Source organism: Equus caballus, chromosome 8 (genome assembly GCF_041296265.1).
Source record: "Equus caballus isolate H_3958 breed thoroughbred chromosome 8, TB-T2T, whole genome shotgun sequence".
NCBI lineage: Eukaryota > Metazoa > Chordata > Mammalia > Perissodactyla > Equidae > Equus > Equus caballus.
The window spans coordinates 56,415,367-56,428,084 of NC_091691.1; the positions used below are offsets into that span (position 1 = coordinate 56,415,367).

At 44.3% G+C, this 12,718-nt stretch overlaps 1 protein-coding gene across 5 annotated transcripts in view; it reads right to left on the bottom strand.

The window, feature by feature from the left end:
* The window catches only part of KCTD1 (potassium channel tetramerization domain containing 1), a 190,375-nt gene that overhangs the window by 61,458 nt on the left and 116,199 nt on the right, over positions 1 to 12,718 (bottom strand). The window contains exons 1-2 of one of the 5 annotated variants that reach the window (XM_005612808.4): positions 3,170 to 3,381; positions 2,021 to 2,257 (exon numbers count right to left, since the gene is read on the bottom strand). The exons of the other annotated variants lie outside the window; for them this stretch is intronic. The gene's annotated coding sequence lies outside the window, so the exon portion shown is untranslated. Of the gene's footprint in view, positions 1 to 2,020; positions 2,258 to 3,169; positions 3,382 to 12,718 lie in introns of those variants that run through there. 5 annotated transcript variants of the gene reach the window in all.

Here is a 12,718-nt window from a genome sequence, read left to right on the forward strand (position 1 = left end):
ATACTTTTCAGAGGAAAAGATAATACGTAATTATCTGATACATGTAATGAAGTTTTGATATTATTAACCACCAAGAATAATAAACAGTAAATTCATTTGTCCCTGCTTTTACTTATTCTCAGATCTAAGTACAACTTCCATCTCAGTGAAGACACTTGGAGAATGAAAATTTGCCTGACTTTCACACTTACGTTAAATCTCACATGTATTGCTTTTCACATATCTTCACGAACTCCTAACTCTAATGATGGCCTTAGATAGCTACTGCTTTAAGAATCCCCATGTTGGGGGGGCATAAGTGGTAAAGGGGCGCATATGTATGATGACAGATAAAAACTAGACTGTTGGTGGTGAGCACGATGCACTCTATACAGAAACTGACATATAATAATGTACCCCTGAAATTACACAGTGTTATAAACCAATACGACATCAATAAAATTAAAAAAAAACAAAGAATTCCCATGTGAATAGAGGTGCCCTCAGAAATACAGAACATGCCTCCTTTCTGTAGTTCTTATGTGCAAAAAATAAACAAAAGATGAGACTCCGGTACGTGAGTGATGCTAAAATATTACCTGCACATGTGTTTCTAAGTTGGTCCAGTATTATATGGAAAAATGTTTTGCTGAAACAAATAAAAAATATTGTAAATCTGTACATTTGAAATGTGCTGGCCTTCTAATGGAAATCCTAAACTAAAAGGTAATGAAATTAAGTTAATAAAAACGTCACTTAATTTCTGGCCTGTTTAGCACCATTTGGAGAAGAGGATCTGAGCATTAATATTCATTCAACCATTTATATAAACTAAGACTCAAAATAAATTTCATCACTGGAGTTATTTTATCTGCTAATAATGTACTTGATATCCTGTTTCATGTAATTGGTATACGGAAATTAAAATATTAAACAAATGAAGCAGCGATTACCACTTCTCTCTCTAAAGCTATATTCTGCTGCACTAATAAAATTTAGTTGGATGATATTAAAGAAGGAGAAAGGAGGAGGGAAGAAATTAGCATACTTGAAATGTAAAAAATAACAATCGTGGAGAGGGACGGTGGCTGTTCAAGGGAAAAACCTATATATTCAGAGCCAAGTGCTGCCATTTGTTACTCTTAATTTAAAAATCTATAAGAAAGCATCAAAATCAGTTCAGCTCAGTCTTAATGAGACAGCTCTAGCAGAAGCCTATTCACCGTACCTGTTCTAATTAGCATGAATATGTCCTCAATGTCAAATCTGACAATACTCTTAACTAAATTAATGTTAATCCTGTAACACAGGATCATATTTGAGTTAGCAGCTCTAAAACACAATTTGCATATTAATGTTTTGATAATGAATAGCAAATGAACTCAGGGCTGGAAAAAACTCAGGGCTGGTTTGTGACTGTTTCCCAAAAAAGGGAAACTGAGTCTCAGGGAGACGTGGAGGCTTGCTCAGGGCCCACAGCTGAGAACTGCCCACAAGCACAGCTTCAATGCATGCAAATGCCCAGCTATTTTCTCCCTGCCACGTCCCCAGAGAGATCTGGAGTCCTGTGTAACCTTGTAAAACGAAATGGAAGTCAGATGATATCCCACCTAAATTATTGATGACGAATACTATTTGTTAAGATTCCACAACAGAACAACCCGTGGAGGTTATTAAGCATAATTCTCGCTTTGTAATTGCCACTTCAGCTGAAATTACTACCTCTTCAAGATTTATACGAAGATAATTTGGAGATTTAGTTTGAGGTGGATGTCAACACACGCTAATTGACCTTAATTCACACCTATTTCAAAAGTGATAGGAAGGATAAGGGATGAGGAAAAGACGACAAATTAGAACTAAAAAAACCCTAAAATGAAAATAACTGCTAAAAAGATAGAAGCCATTCCATATTTTAGCTCTAAAATGTTTAATAAGTCCCCAAGAAGAAACTATAAGATGATTAACTTTCAATTGACATCTAGGAAAGTTTACTCCAGCCTGGCTGGCACTGGGAAGATAGAGATGGGTAAGAACAGACCCCACTTTGAACTGGCATGACATTAAACCATCTCAACGTTGGGCTGGCATCTCCCGTCTTCATTTCCTACAGGCTGGAGGTTTGGAGAGCTGGGTTCGAGTGCTCCTGCACAGGCCTGCTGCACGACGCGGCTACACCCTCTACCGCCATAAAATGAGAAGGCAGAAGTCCTTCAGGGGTGTGCCCACACTTGTTCACGTGGAACCTTTTCTTTTCAGAGGATATCTTACAGTGGAGCTGCAGAGGAAATGCAGAAAAAGGCAGTGCTGCTGGGGAAGAGAGGTTGGGGAAGGGGTCAGGGCCACTCCCTGCCGCTCCCTGGAGGAGGGTGGACCATCCAGGCCCCTGAAGTTCAGTGAAGAGCTTGGGCCTGGATTCCCATAGAGGGGCTCCAGCTGACAGCCTCTGAGCCCTCTAATAAGAGTAATGACAAGTAGCATTTGGGGGGCCCTTACGGTGTGCTAGGCACCATACTCAACACCTGACATGCACTATCTCATGTAATCTTTACAATGACCTTGTGACACGTCACTAAAACTACGATTACAGACACATTCAATATTCTGACGCTCCAATCTTGGCAAAAGTTCAACTTCCCTCAAATTAACCCATTTTCTAGGTAGCAGTAATCAGACTTAAAAAAAAAATGCCTGAAGAAACTGCCTCTTTTACATATGGGGAAAAGAATACGTACCTCACAAGGCTGCTCTGAGGATTTAACGAGGGTATGAGGTGTCTAATAGGACCATGGGTTCAGTAAAGAAATAATAAAGGTTTTTTTTTTTAAAGGACCCATCAAAATTGTGCTCTACAGAATTCTAAGAATTCCAAGGACTGGATATATAGTTATTAAAAACTTCTACACTAGATTCCTGGGGATTAATGGTTCCCTTTAAAAGCAGACACAAGCAAAAAGCCAGAACAGAAGACTAAATATACTCCATAATTTCATTTATACGAAATGCTACAAAAGATACACCTACAACCAACCTATTGTGGCAGGAAGCAGAGCAGGGACCGCTCCAGGGCTGGGGCGTGGTTGGGGGACCGACTGGGGACGGACAGGCGGAAACTTTTAGGATGATAGAGATGGTCTATGTCTTGACTGGGGTGATGGTTACATGGGCACATACATTTGTCAAAACTTACTCAACTGTGCACTTAAAATGGATGCATTTAGGGGCTGGCCCCGTGGCGGAGTGGTTAAGTTCGCGTGCTCCGCTGCAGACGGCCCGGTGTTTCGTTGTTTCGAATCCTGGGCGCGGACATGGCACTGCTCATCAAACCGCGCTGAGGCAGCGTCCCACACGCCACAACTAGAAGGACCCACAACGAAGAATATACAACTATGTACTGGGAGGCTTTGGGGAGAAAAAGGAAAAAAAAAAATCTTAAAATGGATGCATTTTATTGTAGGTAAAGCAACCCCAATAAAGGTAATTGAAAAAAAAAAGTCGTTCTAAGAAAAAAAAGGCAAGCACAAAATTTCACAACTGGATGTTTAACCAAATCTCTTTCCTCTTGCATGTTCTTATCGGGACTGACCTACCACATCGCTGTTGTGGGTTGAGCTGTATCCTCCACATATTCATATATTAAAACCCTAACCTCCAGGCCCTCAGGATGTGACCTTATCTGGAAACAGGGTCTGGCAGATGTGATCAGTTAAGACGAGGTCTACTGGAGTAGGGCGGGCCCCTGATCCACTATGACTGGTGGCCTTATACAAAGGGGAAATTTGTTCACAGACATGCACAGAGGGAGAACACCACGTGAACCTGAAGGCAAGGATCAGGGTGATGCGACTACAAGGTAAGGAACAGCAGAGTCTGCCAGCCCACCACGGGAAGCTAGGAGAGAGGCCTGGACAGATTCTCCCTCATGACCCTCAGAAGGAACCACCCCTACTGACACCTTGATCTCAGACTTCTGGCCTCCGGAGCTGAGAGACAATACATTTCCCCTGTTTAAGCCCCTTGGTTTGTGGTACATCATTCCCGCAGCCCTAGGAAATTAACACAATAGGGTCCTTTCTTTTTTCTCCAGTCACATTAGGATTGAACATTTTAACCAACTGTAATGTGCTCAAGTTTAATCAGATCTTGATGCCATCTATCCCCGAGACAGGAGTCTACCAGACTCTGCTCCACAACAAATCTGCATGAATTTGCTCATCAATAATAAAGGTTAGTATTTTCTGAGCACGTACTCTGTGCCAAGCACTTTACATGAGTCAACTCATTTCACCTCTTCAACGACCATAGAGTAAGAACTAATGTAACACCATCTTCAGAGAGAGAAACTGAGGTTTACAAAGGTTAAGTAATTTGACCAAGTCACAAAGCCAGTAAGTGGCGGAGATTTCAAGCATCTCCCACAGCGCCTGTGCACACTCCAGGAATCAGAAACAGCACTGGCGGCTGACAGCCATGTGGGTAACTTTTGCAGTTCCTAAATTATTAGAGCTAAAATTATTGTAAATAGCACAAATAAACTTACAGGGATGCAATTTTTTTTAAGATTGGCACCTGAGCTAACAACTGTTCTCAATCTTTTTTTTTTTCTTTCTTGCTTTTTCTCCCCAAACGCCCCCAGTACATAGTTGCACATTTTAGTTGTGGGTCCTTCTAGTTGTTGCATGTGGGATGCTGCCTCAGTGTGGCGTGACAAGCGGTGCCATGTCCACGCCCAGGATCCGAACCAGCGAAACCCTGGGCCGCTGCAGTGGAGCACGCAAACTTAACCACTCCACCACGGGGCCGGCCCCAGGGATGCATTTTTTTTTTAAAGTTACTAAAAAATTACTTTTTTCCTGGTGATGTTGTAGACGTGTTTCCCAAAATGTTATGAGAAACAGCAGCACCAGATATTACTAGTGGTGGAAGGTGGCGAGTTAATGATCAAACAAATTTGGGAGTCACTGAATTAAGTAAATTTCTTTCTATAGGGTTTCCAAGATGTTGGCATTGTTCCCCAAACTTACCTACCTGACTGGGGAACACTACGTTTTCGGCACCCATTGCAGGAACAGTGTTCCCCCTCACTTACTTTGGAGAAAGTCTGCTGTGCATAATGACTTACTTTCTGTTTGAACCTGCCATTGGATGTGGCTATTACAAAACTCAATTTTTGCATCTATATAATGTGGATAATAATCAATCTTTTACTATCTCAAAGGGTGGTTTGTAAGGGTCAAATAAGGTAAAATATATGAAAGGACATTAAAATCTGAAAAATCAGGGGCCGGCCCGGTGGCACAGTGGTTAAGTTCGCATGTTCCACTTTCCTGCTGCCCGGGGTTCACCAGTTTGGATCCCGGGTGTGGACACGGCACCGCTTGGCAAAAGCCATGCTGTGGCAGGAATCCCACATATAAAGCAGAGGAAGATGGGCATGGATGTGAGCTCAAGGCCAGTCTTCCTCAGCAAAAAGAGGAGGATTGGCGGTAGTTAGCTCAGGGCTAATCTTCCTCAAAATAAATAAATAAATAAATAAAATAAAATCTGAAAAATCATAAACCTAAGGCAGCCTTGTGTGGTTTTGTGAACATCTTACTATTTAACACAGTTTATTTATTTATTTATTTTTATTTATTTATTTGTTTTGAGGAAGATTAGCCCTGAGCTAACATCTGCTGCCAGTCCTCCTCTTTTTGCTGAGGAAGACTGGCCCTGAGCTCACATCCATGCCCATCTTCCTCTACTTTATATGTGGGACACCTACCACAGCATGGCTTGCCAAGCAGTGCCATGTCCGCACCCAGGATCTGAACAGGCGAACCCCTGGCCGGCGAAGCAGAACGTGCGAACTTAACCGCTGCGCCACTGGGCTGGCCTCTGTTTAATACAGTTTTGAGTTTGGAGAAATAGTGGTGGGGAGCCTTGCTTAGCCTACTGCTGATTCTTCTTTGCTAGTATAAGAAAAGCTTCTAGCAGACTGGAAAACGCAATCTGTGGAACAAGGATTAAGGGTTAGGTGATGGAAATCTTAGGTGCTGTTCAGAACACTCCTGGGCTCCGGGGTCCGAACGCTCTCACTAGAAAGCCCAGCTCATGCCAGTGCGGCTCCCAGCAGAGAAAAGACTGGAATCTGCCGTCCAGGAACACCTCGACTCGACAGGATTCGAGGGCTTCAGGAGTGGAACTGGACACAATGAGGAGGAGTAGGGAGGTATCAACTCAAGAGCTCCTCAACTGTTACCTCGGTGGCTTCTAAGGCAAATGCCCTGAGATCACCAGCATGGGCATCCTGCCACTGGCCTCCTGCTGCTCTGGGCAGGAGGTGCACCTGGGCGCCTACCTCGAGGTGAGGAACTCACCCTAACAACTGGATTGGGATGCTGGACCTCACCTGAGCAAACTGCCTGCTTTCCAGCAGGGGGCCTGCCTGTCACCAGGGACAGCTCCTGGACCACGTCCACCCTTACTCGTGTCCACATCTTCCTGCTGCGGGTGCCAAGGTGAAGGTGCCCACAGGCTCCCCATCCCTTTCAGGCTTTGGTGAGAGAGAGAAGACTCCAGAAGATTCCTCTCAAGTACACATAATGAGAATATCCAAGGTCCTGTTTTATTTCCAAACATTCTGTCTCTACAGGTAGAATTAGCTCCATTTCACTGTACATACGATTTAATTTTTTCCCTTAGCAATGATCTGTATTATTTACATGAGGCCCCAAATTCACTCAAGCTCAGGAATCAATATCCCAATGACATTATTCCATCTTCTTTCTATAATGTCTGATTTTTTTCCAAACCTTTGAGCATCTGCCACACACTAAACATGTAAGAAAGTGCTACCTTTCAAAAATTATCCAGGATGCGTGCAATATGTTTGAAGATGCATATTAAATGTCTGAAGCCATAAGAATTCATAAGGAAATGTAACAGTGGTTGTCTCTAGGGGGGAAAATGGGAACTGGAAGTCAGAAGTAGGAAGCAAGGTTATTTTCCATGGTATATTTTAAAATTTTAACATGTATATGTGTTCAATTATAAAACATTTTTTAAATTTAAAAAAATCGAGAGGCACAGAACCACATACACCCTTCCAGGGTTATTTGTCAGACCTGCAGCTTTTACTTCTCTTCTGACAAAATGCCTTGATCTCCCTGGTTCTATGAACCGCCTGGAAAAACTCCACCCAGAAAGGTCCTCTGGAAAGAATGCTCAATATCAAAAGAGCTCATTTCCCTAAAAAAAGTCTCTCTCCTAGAAAACTCAGCCAATACCAGCTACCAGTCTCCAGAGCCTTCCTTTGACGAGTCTGGCAGAGAACAGAACTATGCAAACACAAACTTTTAAAATCTTGGCTTATTTCTCACAATGCAACTCTCTTTCTACCAGTAAAGACTTTTCCAGAAAGCCTTCAGGGTTAAGAGGAAGATAACCCAGCCTGCACGCTATGGTGCTTCGGTGTGCCAGGCCTTGTGCTAAGTGGGAGACAGACATCCCTTGAGAGGCAGGGCTGCTAGGATCCACACCCGGCAGATCAAGTGTAGGCAGGAGATGAGTAACCTGCCTCAGGCCTCACGACAAACTGCAACAATGCACGTGCTCTGGTCCGCTTTGCAAGCTGCTTCATTTCTGGGGCTGAATGCGGGGACAGGATTATTCCATACAAGCCAGTATTCATAACTCCCCATCGCCTCCAGAGAGGCCGGCTGCCCCATCTCATTGCCTTCTTTGCACCTCCCTCTGCCCAGAGTGCTCCTCCCAGGGTGGGTCCCTTCGTGCCTCTGAGCTTTCTTTCCGGAAGGCCCCCTCTAAGCAGCCCTGCTCCCCCATAACCACCTGTCACGTCTGCTGCTTTTTATTTTCTCTACAACACTTATTACTACATCACATTTTCTTCTTGTTACCTATTTCCCTTTTCTGTCCCTCTCATTCTCCCTAGAATATAAACTCCAAAAGGGCAGGGCCCTTGTCATTCTGGTGGACCAGTGTCATTTCCAGAGCCAACACAGCACCTGTAGCAGGGGTTTAAGGAAGGTAGTTGAGAGACATGCAAATTATTTAGATCTCTCTAAGTCCCTATCCCCCAGGGTGGGGCCCTCAGTTTACACAACCCTGGAGAGAGACTAGTCTTTAATAGCACTTTCCTCTAGGTAGAAAAAAAAAATCCAAGTATGCACAAAATTGTGAGTTAGTTGAATGTGAGAAGAGACCAGCAAGAGAGGAGCCCTTCCTTGACATTTCAGCGTACCCAGCGAGCAACTGGAAGAGGGCGGCCATGTCTCGCATGCACAATGAACCTCCTTGGGCCTCATTCATGAACTTCAGGAAATCTGGGGGCTTCCAGCTCTGGGAGGCTGCGGTCTAGTGGGTCTTCCAAACAGGTAACACGCATCCCTGCGGAGGTGCAAGGTCACTCCAGGGTCTAGGCGGCGGACTATGTTCTTGTTTCTAAGTAGTCATAAGCGTGTTTTATACTAAGTATTAGAAAGGAGAGCTAGCGCATCACACCTCTGACTTCGTGGCTACTATCACTTGGCCTGAGTGTAAAACAGTCAACAGAAAAATACTAGGTAGGTATGAATACTGGCGAAACGAGAAAGAGAAGTCCCCGCAGCGGTGCGCGAAGTCCAGGACACTTCCGATTTACTCCTGTCCCCTCTGAGGCATCCGGAGGGATGCTGGAAAGCAGAGACGTTGGGCAAAGGCTTGGAAAGGGAGAACACTGGGCGTGGATAAAGCAGCTTAACGCCTGGGGGCTCTTCTCTGAAGAACTGGTATTTTCAGTCCAATTCGCCCTGCATGTTTTGGGATTTTTTCCCCCAATAACTTTCAAACTGCAGGATTTACAATTACCAGTTTCCATAAGCTTTAAAGCAACATATTTTCTGTACAAAGTAACAATGAGTAAACAGCAGAGCCCTGAACACTAATGCTGTAACCCCTTAACCCCCACACTACCTTTCTCTGTCTTTCTTTTAAGGTCCCTGCTGCAAACATGGTTGTCAGAACCTTTAAGAAGCACAGCTTCTCCTCTGGCCCTTTAGAAACAGAAATTTTCTCCGTAATACACAGGAGAGGCCAAGAACACATCCTCAGCCGGTTGCCCTGCAGCGCTTTGGGAGGCCAGGGTCAAGGGCGGGTCTCTCTGCCCTCCCTCCATCCCGGCCAATGAAGAAGAGGGAAAAAAGCTTCTGCTGAAATGTTAACTACAGAGAGCTTAAAAAGCGGGTGGGGAATACTCACAGAGAGAAAAATAAAGCTGGAATTAGATGTCTTAGTGCTTTAAAGTCATAATTCCAGGTCAGTGACTGAATTTTTCTTTTGTGTTACAAAAACACTCTAACCAAAACAAGGCTATTACTAAGGTTCTCTCAAGATCTTCAGAAAGGAGAGCCTGAAAAACTAATGTTTATGTTTACATGAAAGAGGATGACTGCAAACAAACAAATAGAGAGGAGAGTGGACAGGCAGAGCGAAGAGGACTTTGGGGGCAGTGAAACTATTCTGTACAATACTCCCATGGTCAATACATCATTTACATTTGTCAAAACCTACAGAATGTACACTACCAAGAATGAAGCCTAACGTAAACTATGGAGTTTAGGTGCTAAGGAGGTATCAATGTAGCATCATCCACTGTAACAACGTACCACACTGGTGTGGATGTTGATAGTGGGGGAGGCTGGACCTATGTGGGGACAGGGCGTATAAGGACACTGAATTTTCTGCTCAGTTTTCTTGGGAAACTAGAACTGCTCTAAAAAATAACATTTAAGAAAAATTGAAAAATTACACTTGCTGCAAATCACAGTCATTTTTTTTTTTCCAGAAAAAGCCAGCAAATAGAAGCTGATCTTTTTCCCTTACGTGCATCTACTTTACTCAGGCCCAACTCAGACTGAAATCTAGAAATTTCTCTGCACACATGCACGATACTTAAAATCAGTTAAAAAGGTGCCAACAAGAGCCTATATTAATTCCAAGAAACTTGAGACCCAGCAGGCTTCACAGAATGCAACTCATGCGCTCTCTCCCTGGTCTGAGAAACACTTTCAGACAGCGTTTCTATTTTATCTAGCTTTTCGTTCAGTAAGATGGGCCCCTACCTTGAACTTGATCCTCCGCTTTGTCACTGACTCAGTTCAGATACAAAGGATGTTCACTCCTCCTCCTCCTAAAGGAGAGGACTTGGTTGAATGAGGAACGACCTTTAAGTGCGAGTGGCGATCCTTTATGACCAAATCCAGACTCCCTGGGGAGCACAGTGGGTGGGTGGCCAAGGAGGGAGCTCGGAGGGAGGCCCAGCCAGGGAGCTGAGGCTGCAGGCTCATCTGAGTCTACCCTGGGGTCAGTCTTTTCCTTCCGTGTTTTAGAAAAGTACATAAAATATTAATAAAACAACTCAAAGCCAATTTCACCTGTCCTCTGGATCCTGCCACCTCACTGTCCTTCTTACTCTCTACTCACTCCTTCCCCCCAGCATATGAATACGATTCAGGTCTCTCCCACCTTAAAAAAACCACAAAATTCCCCCCCAAACTCATCTCCAGCTCCAGCTCCCGCTCTCCTGCTCCCTCTCCTGGAAAGTCAAACCTGAAAGAAGTCCCCGCGCTTCCCTTTCCTAGCCTCTCATTGGTCCCTCTGCACTCTCCAGTGTGGCTTCTGCCCATCTCCCCACAAAACTGCTTTGCAAAGACCACTAACCACCTCCCTGCGGAGAATTCAGACGACAGACCCTGTGGTCTCATCTTACCTGAACTCTCAGCTGCATTCATAACACCGACCACTCCCTCAGCTCCTGGTACACAATATCCCACCAGTTCCCCTCCTCTCTGTCTGGCTGCTCATTGTGGCTCTATGCCCTTAACTCCTTCTCAGCCCTGCCTCGGAATCTTCCAGTTTCTTGGGGCCCTCTTCTCTTCTCCCACTATGATTTCTTTATAAGCAAAATAATCCACCCAAGTGGCTTCAATTATCACCAATAAACTGATGAACTTCCAAATTTTATCCCTCAGCCCAGACTTTTTACCAGACCTGCTAATCTACCTACTTATCCAACATTTCCACTTGGGTGCCCCATGAGCCTCTAGAATTCAACATCTCCAAAGCAAAACCCACCCTACTCCCCCCGTGCTCCTCCTGCAAGTAGCCCCCGTTTCAATATGCAGCACCACCATTTGTCTTGTGCACTGCCAGAACTCCTTCCGAGCTCCAATATCAATCCCCATGTCCTGTGGATTCTACCTCCCAATATCTCTCAGAACCATCTACTACTCCTCCCCACCCCACTACTTCTATCTCAGTCCTTTGACACGATCACCTCTCCCTTGCTCTAGTTCCTCTGCAATCCATGGTCCATATCTCAACTGAAGAGAACTTGTTTAAAAAAAAACCAAGTTGGATCCTGTCCACCTCTGCTTGAAACTCTTCCATAACTGCCCAGACCGTAAGATGAAGTTTGAAACCTTTAAAATGGCCTAGACACCATAGGACCCTTGACGAACTCTTCAGCTTTCTCTCGCCACTTCCCCATCACTCTCTATGCTCAAAGCCCAGGGACCTCCTTTCTGTTCTGGAATATTCTGGTATGTTCCATGCTCTTTCCTGTCTCAGGGCCTTTGCACATGCACTTGCCTCTGTCTACTATGTCTCTCAGATCAAAATCCTTCTTCCCGTTTTTGTTCTCTGCACCCCCTTGAAGTGAAAATAAAGAGTATAAAACCCAAAGGAGAACAAAAACTGAGAGAAAAAGACCAAGAAGGAAAAAGAGGTAGGTTTATATCCTTTTATTAACTGTACTTTGCCTTCTCAGACCATATTCTTTAAGTTTAAAAGAAAATGTAACCCAAGGAGATTGTGCCTAAACTAGGACAGATGTAAATTCCCAAACGGTATTAAACAACTGTGAGAGGACTGATTTTATTTTCTGCAACTGTGAACAATCAAAAAGGTGACTGGAGGGGCTGGCCCCGTGGCCAAGTGGTTAAGTTCGCGCGCTCCGCTGCAGGCGGCCCAGTGTTTCGTTAGTTCGAATCCTGGGCGTGGACATGGCACTGCTCATCAGACCACGCTGAGGCAGCGTCCCACATGCCACAACTAGAAGAACCCACAACGAAGAATACACAACTATGTACCGGGGGGCTTTGGGGAGAAAAAGGAAAAAATAAAATCTTTAAAAAAAAAAAAAAGTGACTGGAGTCCATCATCAAATGTCGTAGAAGTAAAATAGGATTAGTGCCAATGGTCATCAATATTTCCTAATACAGTATGTCATACGTCCTAATATGAATAGAATTGACATAGGAGAGGGAGAAGAGGCTAGCTAACAGCCACAAAGAGCCAAGGCAGACAGGTGGACGGACTGATGGGTAAAAGGAACTCTTCTCATGAAACACAAATTATACCACTGACCCCCTCAAGTTGGAGTTCCCTCCCTAAGAATTTCTTAGCTGTGCAATGTCCACTATAATTTGAGCAGATACTATATATTGGATAATTCTGTGAAATCAAATGTGTCCCTTTATAAAAGGGTTTCTCTTAGCTCTTATGAGGTTGGCAGTTAAGCCAGGGAAAGGCAGAGGAGAAATGAGAGCTATGGGAAATGGAAAAACGGAAAGAAAAGAAAATCTGAGTGGGCATGAGGTAGGGAGGTGAAGAACATTGGTCCAGACCTAAAGCACAGAAGAGGCTGAAGTCCAGGTTTGCTGACCTCGGGGCAAGTCCCTCTTAGTCCTGCCCCTCCCCC